At 38.5% G+C, this 16,597-nt stretch overlaps 1 long non-coding RNA gene across 1 annotated transcript in view; it reads left to right on the top strand.

Moving 5' to 3' along the window:
- Positions 1-15,073, top strand: part of LOC112059080 (uncharacterized) — a 102,505-nt gene extending 87,432 nt beyond the window's left edge. The window contains exons 2-4 of the long non-coding RNA XR_010599543.1: positions 715-940; positions 6,501-7,792; positions 14,962-15,073. This is a non-coding gene — a long non-coding RNA (uncharacterized LOC112059080). The remainder of the gene's footprint in view (positions 1-714; positions 941-6,500; positions 7,793-14,961) is intronic.
- Positions 15,074-16,597: the final 1,524 nt, after the last annotated feature.

The raw sequence follows: 16,597 nt of genomic DNA, 5'->3' as shown, positions 1-16,597 counted from the left end.
ATGTAAAATTAATGGTGTTTAGGAAAAACAATCATGACAAACTTTCAGCTTTAATGACCATTTTTTATTTGCAATGTTATTTTAGAAATAGAAACAGCCACAAACTGCTTAGATGAGCACTGACATCTATGGGGATGGGGAAGGGCTGAGACTTAACAAAGCTTTTTAAGGTTCAGAGTTCCATTAATTATCCAGCCTTCCTAAAAATACTCAGAGTTACAAAAGATCTCTCAAAACTGGGTGACTGGGGAACAATATAGCAGATGAAATTCAGTGTTGATAAGTGCAAAGTAATGCACATTGGAAAAAATAATCCCAACTATACATACAAAATGATGGGTTCTAAATTAGCTGTTACAGCTCAAGAAATTCACACAGCTGATGTCACCATTAGTGACACCCAGCTGAATGCTGTTGTAGACTTCTGCTATCTTGGTAGTATATTGTTGAATGATACTACTATAGACAAGGAGCTAACAAGTAATATCAACAAAGCCAGTTATCAGGCAGAGTCTGGCAGAAACAGCATTAAGCTTTAAACCAAGTGAAAAGCTTATAAAGCAGTTGTGCTGTCCAGCTTGTATGGGTGTGAGACCTAGACCTGCTACAGGCATCTAGATAAGTTCCATTTATGACACCTGTGTCCCATATGTTTCATCAAATGGCAGGATAAAGGTACCAATAATGAGGTTCTGGAATGTTGTCACTCCACAGGGATTGAAATCATGCTTACTTCATAACAGTTATGCTGGGCTGGACACGTGTTGAGGATGGATGACAGCAGAATGCCAAAACAGTTTCTGTATGGCAAACTGAAAATGAGCAACTACATACAAGGTGGACAGAAGCAATGCTTCAAGGACACACTGAAGCATAACTTGAAGCAGTGCAACATTGCCGTTGACAGTTGGTAGTCATCAGCACCAGACAGATCACACTGGTGAGTAGTCATCATTGCTGGAGCTATCCAGTTCGAGATTAACTGCAGTATGGATCTTGAGGCACAGAGGCTGAGTAGAAACCAGGGGAAGACTCGGAAGGCCCAGATTGTAATCTCTTCCTCAGCAACAAGCTACCGATGCACTTCCCTACAAAAAGGACTGTGACTCGCACATTGGGCTTTTTAGCCATAACCATACTCACAAGATGTAATGCCATTGTCAACATCATCGGTCACTAAATACAATAACAACCATTTAAGAAAGATCTTGGAGTCATTGTAGATAGTTTCTGAAAACATCCTCTCAATGTGCAGTGGCAGTCAGAAAAACTAAGAATGTTACAAACCATTAGGAAAGGGATAGATAATAAAACAGCAAATATCATGATGCCCCTATATAAATTCATGCTACATCTACACCTTGAACAGTGTGTGAAGTTCTGATCACCACATCTCTCTCTCTCTCTCTCTCTCTCTCTCTCTCTCTCTCTCTGTCTCTCTCTTTTATATATAAAAATTGGAAAAGGTACAGGGAAGAGCAACAAAAATGATTAGGGGTATGGAACAACTTCTATTTGAGGAAAGATTAAAAAAACTGGGACTGTTCATCTTACAGAAGAGATGAGTAAGAGGGGATATGATAGAGATCTATAAAATCTTAAATGGTGTGGAGAAAATGAATAAGGAAGTGTTATTTATCCGTTCACATAATACAAGCACCAGGGATCATCCAATTAAATTAATAGTCAGCAAGTTTAAAACAAACATAAGGAAGTACTTCTTCACACCACACACAGTCAACCTGTAGCTTGTTTCTACGGGATGTTGTGAAGTCCGAAAGTATAAGTGGGTTCAAAAAAGAATTAGATAAGTTCATGGAAGATATGTCCCTCATTGTCTATTAGCCAAGAAGGTCAGGAACACAACCCCCTGCTCTGGGTGTCCCTAAACCTCTGACAGCCAGAAGCTGGTTCTGTACAACAGGGGATGGATCACTCAATAATTGCTCTGTTCTCTTCATTCCCTTTGAAGCATGTGGCACCAGCCACTGCTGGAAGACAGGATACTGGGCTATATGGTCTGACCCACTAAGGTCATTCTCATGGTCTTACGTATACAATAGTTGCTTTTGTTTCTAATTGTAGGTCACTGAGAACCCCTGTAGGTTAGGAGTGTGTCTATGTGGATCCCCATTACAGATAATACCCCCATTCAGGGGTACACACCTGTGACTCTTAATGCAAGATCAAGGCCTATAAACCCTATGCATTTTGCTGTGTCTTGCACACTGATGGTTCTTAATTATTAATATTAGAAAGAAAACTGAATAGTAAAAAAAGACAAACGTAAAATGAAATTTTAAAAAGAACTCAAGCACAATAAGTATTTGTCTAATGAAATTCAAAAGGAAGAATTGCCAGAAGCAGAATACACACTAGCAGTTTAGAGAGAGTAAGCAAGAAAACAAATGACATTATTTTAATAAAATTATACAAGGAAAAAGAAAGGCCAATGATAAAATAGAACATTAGTATGACACAATTGCTGATAAGTCAAAAACAGTAGAATTCCTATATTGTTTTCCCTCCATCAATTTTTGATAGAGATAAAGGAGAAACAGAGAACTACTAGATGCCGGATTCAAGCAACAGAGAGGGATGTGAAGAACTAGATTGCACTAGGAAGAAAGTAGAAGATGCTTCCAGATCTCTGGTAAATATTACAGTGGGGTTGAATAATATCAAAGGAGAAAAAATCCTAATTCATTTGACAAATGATGCAAATGAATCATTACATTTATTTATTGAATACTGTTCAACCAGTTCTAGGGATGCTTAATCATTGTGGAAGAATTACTCCAATAGTTTGAGTGCCAAAACAAAATTCTTAAAATAAACTATTTGATGAATATTATTTGATCAGCTATGGGGAAAAAATCAATGCTATCATCATTGCTTTCATTTTCTCCTTTGTTCAAAATATACAGGTTCTTCTATACTCATTAATTACCCCTTTATCTTCTTTTCTACTTTTTACCTCTTGTGTTCCCTCTACTGGTCATTTCTCGATCCTTTTTCATTGTCTGTTTTCTTATGTTTATCTTCTTATTCATGTTTTTATCATCTCATTTTAAGTATTCTAAACTAATTAAAATAGTTTTGAGAAAGGTGGTATTATGCCACTTTCTCCATCTTTTCTATTTACCTCTTCTATTTAGAGATGCTTCATGACTAGAACCATTTATCTGAAATCTATCTCCATCTTGAAACTTCAGAGATCCAGAAAAAAAATTGTATCTGGAGCCAAATCATCCTCTTGTTTTGGTCTTGCAAAAATCAAACAAAGCAAGTTCCGGTCATCCCATCTCTAATTCTATTAGTATTTGGGACCTGAGGCTGGTGTTATTAAAATAAGTAGCAAAACTCACTGATTTCATTGGGAGCAGGAATAGCCCCTCTGTGTTTTTCCATTTAATGTCCATTAGGGTGGATAAAAATCAGTGATCTTTTTTTTAATAATAAAAATATTTTTATGTAAATCATATTTTATTTAAATTCAATACACGTTTATTTTTTTTAAAAAAGATAAAACTATTTAAAATTAAAATTGAAATTGACAAGCTACGCTAAGGCCTAAATTTAGTATAATCTATTAAATTATTTAAATTAAATGCAAAACTACAACAACAAAAAAACCCATTATGTAGTACATATTTGCTGCCAAATTGTAAAAAGAGTTCAATTCACTAATTACAGATAATACTTCCTGTTTAATAAATCATTTAGTTTTAAATACCAAACTTTTTTTTGATGTTTTTCCCCACATGAATCCAATCCATTAAAGGTAGTTTTATTTAATTTTTAAAAATTCCTGGTTTATGCATTTTAATTATATTTGAATTTCTATCCAAATACAGCATGACACCAGTCTCAAGTAAATTAATCATAATTTAGTAAATAAAACATGCATCACTCCCCATTTTCTGCGTAGACTGTCGGTCCTTCATCAGTTAAGACTGAGCCGATCACAACACATCTTCCAATCTTCTCTCGCTCTGGCCATCCTTTGCCATGTTTGTCCATATCTCCTTGTTAAGAAATCATCCCACCTCTTTGGAGACCGACCATTTGGCCATTGCAGTTCTCGCGGATACCACTCAGATATAGCTTCAGTCGATCTGTCACTGAGTCAGGCCACATGTCCCGCCCACCGCATTTTGCTGAGCCTGCTTTCGACAACGACATCTTGGACTCCAGACTGCTGCCTAATTATTTCATTGGGGATGCAATCAGGGAGCGAAATGCCAAAAATGTTCGTTCCATTGCCCTCTGTGTGACAGACAGCTGATGTTTTTCCGTCTTTGTCAGCGACCATGTTTTGCTGCCATATAGCATTTTCTAATATAATAAAACTGTAAAAAATAAGAATCTAAATTAAAGTAAGCTATTTTCCTAAATAAGCATATAGATATAGTTTATTCTCATTGTTATCAAAAAGAATCCCAAAATGTAATATAAAGGCTTTATTTAATTGCAAATGAACATGTTTTAATGGCTTCCAGCTAATGAAAATGAAGTGTTCTTTAGGAAAATAACTAAAAAAGTACAATTGCAAAACATGATTAAAATCAGTTATTTGACTGAAGGATTAGTGTTTGCTCCTTTAAGTCATGGTTATGATCAGTGATTTAAATTGCTTTGATTTAAATCAATCCACCCTGATTTCTACTCAACTTTTGGAACATATTTACAGAAGGTTTACAAAGCTGAGATTGAAGGAAGGAGAGCATGAGGTTGGCTACAAATGATTTTAAAAATTGCAATTTTGAAGGATTTAAAAACTAAATCCTCCCATACCAACTGTTGACGAAGGAAGAAGACTTGCAAAGGACCATTTAAGATGCAAGCCCAAGCTATGTGACAACACAGCTACATTATAGCCATCATCCTCTGCTGCTGCTTACTTAAATAGATAGGCATATTTTTCAGTGGATATTCTCTTCCCAACAGCTTGTTGGAAAGTATAATAATCCTGGATAAACAATGGAAAACTTCCAAAATATTATCTCTTTATAATCTATCTATGTGAGAAATCTGTTTTGTTCTTAGAATATTGATTTCTGTCTGTCATTGTCCCTGTCTCAAAAGGACCACTGTCTTGGGATTAAATTAAAACAAGGTTAATATGGTTCTTACTGGAAGGTAAATTACAGTACTAAGATCAGTGGATCAAATTGCCTTTCTTAGCTATTTTCCTTCTAATGCTGTTAATTTTCGTATACTGTATTAGTGAATATTACGTTTAATGGGAAAGAGGCCAGAGAATAAAGTACTGCATTAAAAAAAAAATCAGAAGATTATAATCAGAGATTTAGCTTTAGTCTAGAGCCTGATTGTTTCTGTTTTTACTTGCTTGTAATTTTTTTTTAAAAATACTAAAAAATCCTTTCCTCTCCCCTCTTCAGAATCAAAATAGCCAAATAGCTTTCTTACGTATTATACAAAAATCATATTGTTAACTTTGCCTTCCTAACATAAGTCTGGAAAAACACAATGATCATTATCACTAAATATTAAGAATAAATCATTCTCTCTGTGCAGTGAAATTGTAAATTTCACAAAAGATACAACAGAGTAGAAAGTAGAGCTGAGACTGAAGCTTGAATGCTTTAGATTTAGGTTACTTCTGATTTATTTATTTATTTATTTATTTAGGAAATTTACAACTCTTCTGTGTGTTCCTGTAGCCAAGAGTTCTATTTTTAACCCACGGCCCCCCAAAAGTTTTCTGATTCAAAACACACCAGGCATAGAAATGTGAAAACTGTTTTGGCTTGAAGCTGGTAATTAATATTCACTTTGAAAAAAAACAGAGTAGCAAGGAGAGGTCTGATGATATTTTATCTGCATCAGGACTGCCAATTCTCTTGAAAATGTGCAGGGTGTGCAAGTTAAAGATAAGTGAAGCTATATAACATAACTCTTTAACGTAGATTTTATTCTTCAAAATATTCTAATCATTCTGATCTTCATCTACAGTAAATCAAACGTTTTACCAGGGGCAAATTTCAGTAGGAAATATCAGCTTCTAATGGTCTTTTTTTTTTTTTTTTTTTTTTTTGGTCTCTGACTGTGGAATATCAAGTAGAAGACTAAATCTGCATATGAAAATTAACTCTGATAAGAATCAATAAAAACTATTTAAAAAGTTAACAAGCATTCTAAATTGTAATTAGCTTGTTCAGATTAAAAACAAAATCTAATGAGGGTCTACTGTGCAGTAACTGATAGTGTCTGAAAATAATAAATATTGAAGTGATAGGGCTGGGATAAAGAAACAATATGAAAAAGTTACAGGTCACAGATAAATGTAAGAGAAGATTAAAAGCCTGATAAAATGAAGATGAACCTTGGGGGGAAAAAAGAGGGAGTGGCTGAATATGAAAGGGAAATACACTACTGTAATCTACCAGGAAAACTTGGATATTAGAATACTGGAATTGGTGAGCTGCTGTTCTCCCCGTTGTTAAGGAACTAAGTAAAAATCTCTCTTCTTGTAGCGAAATGACACGAATGAAGAAAAACCTACTTAGAGACCTGAAAATAGCAGAAGTCATTGGGAAGAATAGTATGAGAAGCAGGATTCATGGCCTCAACAGTGTGCCCTCTTCCTATGATGTGGTGGCAGCTCCATGGATACTAAAGAAAACAGCCTTCTCATTTAAACAAGAGATGCGTTGCTTTCAGTGAAGAGTCTGCTGTTCTGAAATTTATTACACTCTCTCCCCATCAGAACCTGACTTTGTTGACCTCTAAGGCATGCATTATTGTTTAGGCTTTCCCCACAGGGGTGGTTTGTATGGAAGAACTACAGTTGAGGTATATTGGGATCCTCTTTTAGAAATATTAAGCCATTTGAATTTTTATAAAAATGTTTATTTAAAAAAAAAAAAACAAGCAATTTGCCAATAGAGAAATCATTAGGGAACTGTTTACAGAACAAACTCTAAAAAACACAGGAATTCACAAATGTTGCAGTATTAATTTGTGCATTCCCAATTCTGTTGGTCAATATCTCCCATTCAAACTGCAGGACAATTAGGAGGAACATAATGTCTAAAAATACATTTAAAGAATGCTTCAGTAAACTTGATTGGAATGTATCTACTGTCAGTATAAACTTGGTAGTTTTATACTTTGAGGTGCATTACAATTACCATGCAAATCAGACACAACTAATACTGTACAAGTTATTGCTCTGACCACTTATGCAATTGGCAGCCAGCTGTGAGCCACGTTTGGTTGATAATGATGATTAGAGCTGGACAAACTATTTGAAGCACATTAAATTATTCAACAACTGTTTTTTTTAAAACTATCTATAAAGAGATTTTGATTTTTACAAATCTGTTCCCTGTTCACTTGCTTGAGGTACACTTTAACATAGGTCAGCCTTTGGATTGCTTGCAAGTTATTCATTTTGACTGTGGGTTAGACTATTCATTATTTGTTTTATGTGATAGGCCAATGGTGGTATTCTTGCTTCCTGCTTGGATGACCAAAACTTTTCTTAAAAGGAAGGAAAACAAAGATTTCGTAACGGCTTCATAAACATTTCCAGCACAACCACAGGCCCATGAGTATTTGGGAGAGTTCTGATTTCTATGAACATTCTTGTGATTAAAAAAAAAATCACTGATATGAATGTTAGCAGAAACTGAATTAAAAAGTTAAATTAAAAAATACCCATCTTTAGGAATCACATAATTTTCATAAAAAACAATGTATTTTCCAGTTATGTACACAGGTGTAAACCAGGAGCGACTTTGGTGAAGCTAGTAGTGGACAGCAGGTAAGAGAAGAGAAATGTAAACTGTATCATGGATTTTTATTTATTTATTTTTAAATTGAGTAATAGGTGGCATATGAGACTTGACAAAACAAAAATCTGTGTAGTCCTAAGAAAAACCTGTTCTATGATCTGCTCTATCTATTTGCCAGGACAGGATTCTTCCCTATAATTCATTTTCTAGTTTAGGTCATTTTGTTTTTTTCAGAAAGCTATTATATCAGGTCTCCTTTAGATGAAAACCTCATATCCTGTAGTATCTAATCCATGGCCTAAAAATTATAACTAATAAAAATGAAGTTTTTGGTCATTGAAGAGAGAACCCTATAACTAGTAAACACCAATATTCCATTCTAATTAGTGAACCATAAAATAAACATTGAAAAAAATAGGTAACACAGACTGGCATCTGTGTTGTTGTCTCCTGTCTAAAATTCATGACAAGACAGAAACAATAAGTCAGGGCCAGCACTGGGTGAGAGGAGACAGAGGATCAAGTGCATGTAAGAAGAAGTTTTGTGGGGGTAGGAGTCATGAGGGTGGGACAGAAGGCTGGAGAACAGATTTTTGCAGAAGGCAAGAAAATTATGCAATAGAGAGGGAGATTGGGGTTGTTGGAAGTAGTGAAGTGATTGTGGATGTTTCAAAAAAGTAGAATTAAAACCATAGTGAGGGCGCAAATTGGACAGCAGTTGGCCCAGATACCAAAGTGACTGTGATACCACACTCAGGGTTGGTTAAAGTGAAGGCCACAACTTTTATTAACTATGGCATAACACAGTGATGGTAGGAAGAGCCAGGCAGTTACTGATGCCTGAGCTATTGGTTAGGTGTTAGCAGGGCCGGCTCCAGGCACCAGCCTGGCAAGAGGTGCTTGGGGCGGCCGCTCCAGAGAGGGGTGGCAGGTCCAGCTATTCGGCGGCAATTCGGTGGACGGTCCCTCACTCCCGCTCGGAGCGAAGGACCTCCTGCTGAATTGCCACCGCAGATCACGATCGCGGCTTTTTTTTTTTTTTTTTTTTTTTTTTTTTTTGTGCTGCTTAGGGAGGCCAAAACCCTGGAGCCGGCCCTGGGTGTTAGATTTCCCAATTTTACATTCTGTGGTTTGGCATGATTCAGCTGCCTCTAGATCAGCCAATGTATTGCAGCTTTTGTGAGTGAGGGCCTTTGGGGAGACATTCACACTTAGGAAAGTTCTTCTGATATTTTAATAGTTTTATTAGCAGAATTAGTTATATCACAAACACTACAATAAAACAAAGTAGCTAGAGATAATGCAGAATGTTAAACATGTGCATAATCACACCAGACTATGCTGGGGAACCCTGTAGTAGACAAGATGGACCAAGATGGAGGTGTTGCCTTATATATTAAAAATGTACACACTTGGACTGAGGTAGAGATGGACATAGGAGACGGAAGTGTTGAGAGTCTCTGGGTTAGGCTAAAAGGGGCAAATAACAAGGGAGATGTCATGCTAGGAGTCTACTACAGGCCACCTAACCAGGTGGAAGAGGTGGATGAGGCTTTTTTCAAGCAACTAACAAAATCATCCAAAGCCCAAGATTTGGTGGTGATGGGGGACTTCAACTATCCGGATATATGTTGGGAAAATAACACAGCGGGGCACAGACTATCCAACAAATTCTTGGACTGCATTGGAGACAACTTTTTATTTCAGAAGGTTGAAAAAGCTACTAGGGGGGAAGCTGTTCTAGACTTGATTTTAACAAATAGGGAGGAACTCGTTGAGAATGTGAAAGTAGAAGGCAGCCTGGGTGAAAGTGATCATGAAATCATAGAGTTTGCAATTCTAAGGAAGGGTAGAAGGGAGAACAGCAAAATAGAGACAATGGATTTCAGGAAGGCAGATTTTGGGAAGCTCCGAGAGCTGATAGGTAAGGTCCCATGGGAATCAAGACTGAGGGGAAAAACAACTGAGGAGAGTTGGCAATTTTTCAAAGGGACACTATTAAGGGCCCAAAAGCAAGCTATTCCGCTGGTTAGGAAAGATAGAAAATGTGGCAAAAGACCACCTTGGCTTAACCACGAGATCTTGCACGATCTAAAAAATAAAAAGGAGTCATATAAAAAATGGAAACTAGGACAGATTACAAAGGATGAATATAGGCAAACAACACAGGAATGCAGGGGCAAGATTAGAAAGGCAAAGGCACAAAATGAGCTCAAACTAGCTACGGGAATAAAAGGAAACAAGAAGACTTTTTATCAATACATTAGAAGCAAGAGGAAGACCAAAGACAGGGTAGGCCCACTGCTTAGTGAAGAGGGAGAAACAGTAACAGGAAACTTGGAAATGGCAGAGATGCTTAATGACTTCTTTGTTTCGGTCTTCACCGAGAAGTCTGAAGGAATGCCTAACATAGTGAATACTAATGGGAAGGGGGTAGGTTTAGCGGATAAAATAAAAAAAGAACAAGTTAAAAATCACTTCGAAAAGTTAGATGCCTGCAAGTCACCCGGGCCTGATGAAATGCATCCTAGAATACTCAAGGAGCTAATAGAGGAGGTATCTGAGCCTCTAGCTATTATCTTTGGAAAGTCATGGGAGACGGGAGAGATTCCAGAAGACTGGAAAAGGGCAAATATAGTGCCCATCTATAAAAAGGGAAATAAAAACAACCCAGGAAACTACAGACCAGTTAGTTTAACTTCTGTGCCAGGGAAGATAATGGAGCAAGTAATTAAGGAAATCATCTGCAAACACTTGGAAGGTGGTAAGGTGATAGGGAACAGCCAGCATGGATTTGTGAAGAACAAATCGTGTCAAACCAATCTGATAGCTTTCTTTGATAGGATAACGAGCCTTGTGGATAAGGGTGAAGCGGTGGATGTGGTATACCTAGACTTTAGTAAGGCATTTGATACGGTCTTGCATGATATTCTTATCGATAAACTAGGCAAATACAATTTAGATGGGGCTACTATAAGGTGGGTGCATAACTGGCTGGATAACCGTACTCAGAGAGTTGTTATTAATGGTTCCCAATCCTGCTGGAAAGGCGTAACGAGTGGGGTACCGCAGGGGTCTGTTTTGGGACCGGCTCTGTTCAATATCTTCATCAATGACTTAGATATTGGCATAGAAAGTACGCTTATTAAGTTTGCGGATGATACCAAACTGGGAGGGATTGCAACTACTTTGGAGGACAGGGTCATAATTCAAAATGATCTGGACAAATTGGAGAAATGGTCTGAGTTAAACAGGATGAAGTTTAACAAAGACAAATGCAAAGTGCTCCACTTAGGAAGAAAAAATCCATTTCACACATACAGAATGGGAAAAGACTGTCTAGGTAGGAGTACGACAGAAAGGGATCTAGGGGTTATAGTGGACCACAAGCTAAATATGAGTCAACAGTGTGATGCTGTTGCAAAAAAAGCAAACATGATTCTGGGATGTATTAACAGGTGTGTTGTGAGCAAGACACGAGAAGTCATTCTTCCGCTCTACTCTGCTCTGGTTAGGCCTCAGCTGGAGTATTGTGTCCAGTTCTGGGCGCCGCATTTTAAAAAAGATGTGGAGAAATTGGAAAGGGTCCAAAGAAGAGCAACAAGAATGATTAAAGGTCTTGAGAACATGACCTATGAAGGAAGGCTGAAAGAATTGGGTTTGTTTAGTTTGGAAAAGAGAAGACTGAGAGGGGACATGATAGCAGTTTACAGGTATCTAAAAGGGTGTCATAAGGAGGAGGGAGAGAACTTGTTCACCTTAGCCTCTAAGGATAGAACCAGAAACAATGGGTTTAAACTGCAGCAAGGGAGGTCTAGGTTGGACATTAGGAAAAAGTTCCTAACTGTCAGGGTGGTTAAACACTGGAACAAATTGCCTAGGGAGGTTGTGGAATCTCCGTCTCTGGAGATATTTAAGAGTAGGTTAGATAAATGTCTATCAGGGATGGTCTAGACAGTATTTGGTCCTGCCATGCGGGCAGGGGACTGGACTCGATGACCTCTCGAGGTCCCTTCCAGTCCTATAATCTATGAATCTATAAGATTGCTCCTTGGCCCTTTTCTCACCCTACTAATCTTGGGGTGCCCTTCTCCCCAAGGTTGCTAAGCCTTTTACTTCAAGCTTATTAACATATACACTAATTAATCACTATGGCATTTCTGCAGTTGGACATCTGTTGATAAGCTGGTATAAATTGCCATATTGTGGTTACCTACCAGCAATTTAGCAGCACTTGCTTATAACAGCAGTCTGCTTTGTGACATCTTGTGTTGCAAGGTCATTTACTGGTTAGCTGCTTATGTCAAATCTTTTATGCCTTAGTTAGTTTGGCTAAGCTATTGTTTTATAGGCTTGAGGCCTATAGGCTTACTGCCTTAATCCGTATCTGTATTTTATGCCCATACAGCTATAACAAAATAGCTGGCTACACTGCTCCCCCACAAATATCTGGCAGGATAAGTCCTCTGAAGTTCTCAATCAAATAACTACAAACACATAGCAATCCTGAAGAGGAGGTTTCTCTCTAGCCCCCTCCTGTGAAATCCAAACAGGGACTCGTAGTTCTCTCTTTACCCTTTCGCCATGTGAAGAATGTTGATTCAAAGATCGGGTGCTTCTTTCTCCATGAGGCAAAGAATCCTCCTCCTGCCCTGTAATGCGCATCAAGGGCACAGCCAGTTGCTGTCTGGACAGCAGTGTTAACATTGCTTCCCCCCCCCTGCCCCCCAATCCCACGCTATCTAAATACATCTGCCCTGGACAGGTGCCATACAATTGCAACAGATAACTATCAAAACTACAATACCCCCTTAGTAGCCAAATTTCCCATATGCTCTAAGGAAGGCACCCACACCACTAGCTGACAGTTTGTGATGTGGCAAAAATCTTCTCCAGTCCCTTAAAAGACTGGCCAATGCCACGTGCCCCAAAGGGAATGAACAGAACCAGGTAATTATCAAGTGATCCATCCCCTGTCACCCATTCCCAGCTTTTGGCAACCAGAGGCTAGGGACACCATCCCTGCCCATACTGGCTAATAGCCATTGATGGACTTATCCTCCATGAATTTATCTAGTTCTTTTTTGAACCCTGTTATAGTCTTGGCCTTCACAATATCCTCTGGCAAAGAGTTCCAAAGGTTGACTATGCGTTGTGTGAAGAAATGTTGACTTGGACTGATATATAATTCAATTAGACAGAAACTTCAATATCCAAAAAAGAAAAATAGCAAGTCATTAGTATGATTTCAAATTTTGGCATAAGAAAGAGCAAGCTCGTTATGAGTGCATTGATGCTTCTCTGCTGAGATGACTGTAGCTGAGTTTCAGAATGAAATACAAAGATTAGGTGCAAGTGTCTAACACTGTAAAAGTAAAGTGAAATGTGTCTGTAGTGGAGAGAAAGGGACTACAGATATCGTAGAGATAATAACATTTTTCAGACTGTATCTGAACACCCAGAAACCAAATTCATAACAGAAAAGCATCAGTTATCTTTCACCTAATATCACAGTTGATGGACGACCTCTAAAAGCACATGTATTGCTTCAGTTATGTGGTTATTAGGGGGTCCATTGTGTGTGTGCATGTATGTGTGTGTAAAATAAAATCTCTCTGAAGAATTTGCTGGAGCTCTGAAGTAGACTGGCTATAGTTCAGAGACATGTGACATGATTGATAAAGTATGGACAAGATGAAAGTGTTTCAAAAATGACAAGCCGTCAGACCAGACCCTCGGCTGGCATAAACCAGGATAGTGTCACTGACTTCAGTCACCCAGTTTACACCAGCTGAGACTCCGATTCACTGTTTTCTATAGTCTTTGCTTTGGCAAACTGCTAACTATAGTTGCAACAGCTGGCCAGTGATAGAAACACATCAGCAGCAGACAAACTGTGATGCTATTGGCATGTGTCCTGTACTTTAGGAATGAAGTATACCCAGCAACTGGGTGCTTTAGCAGCTGGTCAGACAAAGGATATTGTTCAGGCTTCCAGCAGCTAACTGAACATTCTGACGATACATTTTGTAAAGAAGGTGACAGTCTCAAAAAGAGGTTTCTAATTGTTGTTGAAGGGATCAGCACGTATCCAGAGCAAACGTTGTTGGAACAATATTGTGGCATACAAAAGCTGTGAGTAGGATTGGTACTATGTTGAGTAAGTAAAAAATGTGTATAGATCCTTTCATTCATACTCAAAGCTTGATTTTTAAAGAGGCTTTGATACAACCTCTTTTTTTTTTTTGTTTCTTTTTTTCTTTTTGGTGACAAACACCAGTCATATTATTTAGGTATCTAAGTATCCAAGTGTGCCTGTAAATAAGGCACTTTAAGGGGTTGTCTACACAGGGAAATTAACCAGAATAGCTATTTCAGAATAGATCCCCATCTGGACAGCCTTTTTCTGATTTAGCCTAATCCATTGGAAAATGGATTTAAAAAATGGTATTCTGGAGTAAGAATGCCCATATGGGGAAGTATTCTAGAATAGCCATAACATTTTAAATTCTCACACTATCTTAATGCAAAATAATTTTCAAGTGTAGCGATCTAATTGTTAAGATGTGCCTGGAATTAAATGAGGTAACAAAATGTGCATTCAGCTAATTGCACACACCAAAATAAAGAGAAAATTGCTGCTGAAAATATGACACTTCAGTATTCTGTTTTCAAAACAGTTAAATATTTAGTTGAATAAAAGTACGGTAAATCTATCTATATCAGTAGTTCCTAAGCAGGCCACTTGCAGCCCAATCAACACACAGGTGCGGCCCATGTGCCATCTTGCTAAAAAAATGTAAAGACTGCTGTGCGGATTGCCTCAGGCCAGAGCCAAATGAGGGGGAGACAGCAATACGGAGCCCTGCTGGAACACTTCGCGCCCTGTCTTGCGGGATGAGCATGCTCCGGGCTGCAGCTCTCCCTGTATCCACCCAGCCCTGGACTGCCTGCAGCAGACATCACCCACCTACCTGGAGCTCACAGCCAGAGCAGGAAGCTGCTCTGTAAGGCCCATCTCTGGGGGAAGAGCTGGTGCGGCTCAGAAATTTGTCCAGTCGCTTGGGCTTCCCAGTTAGGGTCCCCCCTGGCTCGGTGGCTGGGATCACCCCTGCTGCTGACTCTCTGGGAGCAGGCATGGAGGGACATGTGCATGACTGGGCAGCCACAGCAGGCTTGCATTTTTTTTTACCTACAGGCTTCTGGTCATTGTAATCTCATGGAATGGATTTCCATAACTGTGGGACAGACACCTATGAAGTTCAATAAATGAAGGTGGGTTTAATAATATTAAATGTTGTTTATGATTTATACAGAAAGTGTGTGTCTGTCTGTGTATCTATGATGGCCACCATCTTGAACTGGGAACTTCCAGAGCTAAAAGCATCACTGTCCAACATTAAACAGTGTTAAACAAGGTCTGGTATTTGATATACAAAGATCTCAGCCTGCTTAACACCATGGCAAACACCATTAAACATCCTTTTAACCTTTTATTAAAGATATAGAAAACAAGGAAAAACAGTTAAAGCATTTGAAATGTAAAGTATTTTATAAGACTGTCATTTTAGCGACATCCTTTGTTCCTTTCCCTTTAGAGGAAGACAGATTTTGAAGGAAAAACTTCCTTGTGTTTGACAGTCTCTTAGATGGTATTCCAGATAGTAATAACTGTCCTTTTTGGTAAAAGCAAAGGTAGCTGAGGTGGGCTTGAGTGGTGGTTGTTGCTCTTAAAGTTTGATCTAATTTCATCCCAGGTGGTTTGGGATTCAGATGGAGCCCGTAGAGGTGATTGCCATCTGGGTCCTCTCTCTGGTCTGGTCAGGACAGCTTTCAGGATTTCAATGAAGAAGGTCTGGGGTCCCAGGAGATGGTGGGGGTAGCAGCCATGATGGTGAAGCTCACTCCAATACCCAATATCTCACCTCCCCCCCCCACCAAGTCTCTTTCTTTTAGGACCCACAAAGCGAATGGTGGGTGGAATATCCCAACCCCTCATTATTTTGTCCATCAGTTAGGCCTTGTTTCTAAAACACTAATTTTGGTTCACTGATTTCTGGTTCCACATTTGTTTACTAAGCATGATCTTAACACAATCCTTGAATTATATCATTAGACTTTTTTGTTTGTATTAATTATCTCCTTTTCATACCTTTTCCCATCAACATTTTTATTATAGGTTATTGAGATATTTCATAATCTTTTTACAGTTGAGTTCAATTAGGGTACATTTATATGTCCACTTATCACAACAGACTGTAACAATGAATCCTCTGCAGATTGGGCACAGATCTCTAATGTACGCTTACTAGTTGGTTCTATGTATGTATATATAAAGCAGGGCTGGTTGCACCATGTATGATTAAGGTTGCCAAACACTTCCCATTATAGGACTCTGGCTTCAGTTGCTTATAATTTTACAAAACTTTAACTGTTTGGGCTGAAATTGTCCACATTGGGGCATCTGCCCTAAGGCTAGGGTAAACTATTGTTGTCCCTTTTGACATGAAGAGCTAGTCAAAGTTTGGGGCCCTGTGGATGTTGCAGCTGGGAGTAGAAATCAGTGGTAGTCAGGTATTTCTTCAATATAGTTTTGTTTAGTTACAAAGCGCTGTGTTTCTGAATGCAGATGGAATCAAATACCAGGGAACAGCTTCTTTTGCTCACAGCACGAAGAACACTCTTTTCAGTCTGCACACTGACCCAAAAACTCTACTCAAGTTTCTTCCACACTTAGTCACCATGCTTTCAGCTGCTCCTTCATGCTATCTCTCTGTCTTTCTTGTCTGTTCTCAGTTTCTTTATGTTCTGTCTTCCACACATTCACACACCTA

Source organism: Chrysemys picta, chromosome 3 (assembly GCF_011386835.1).
Source record: "Chrysemys picta bellii isolate R12L10 chromosome 3, ASM1138683v2, whole genome shotgun sequence".
NCBI classification, from domain to species: Eukaryota; Metazoa; Chordata; order Testudines; family Emydidae; genus Chrysemys; species Chrysemys picta.
The sequence above is the reverse complement of the archived record's forward strand: the minus strand, read 5'-3'. Positions and strand labels throughout refer to the sequence as shown.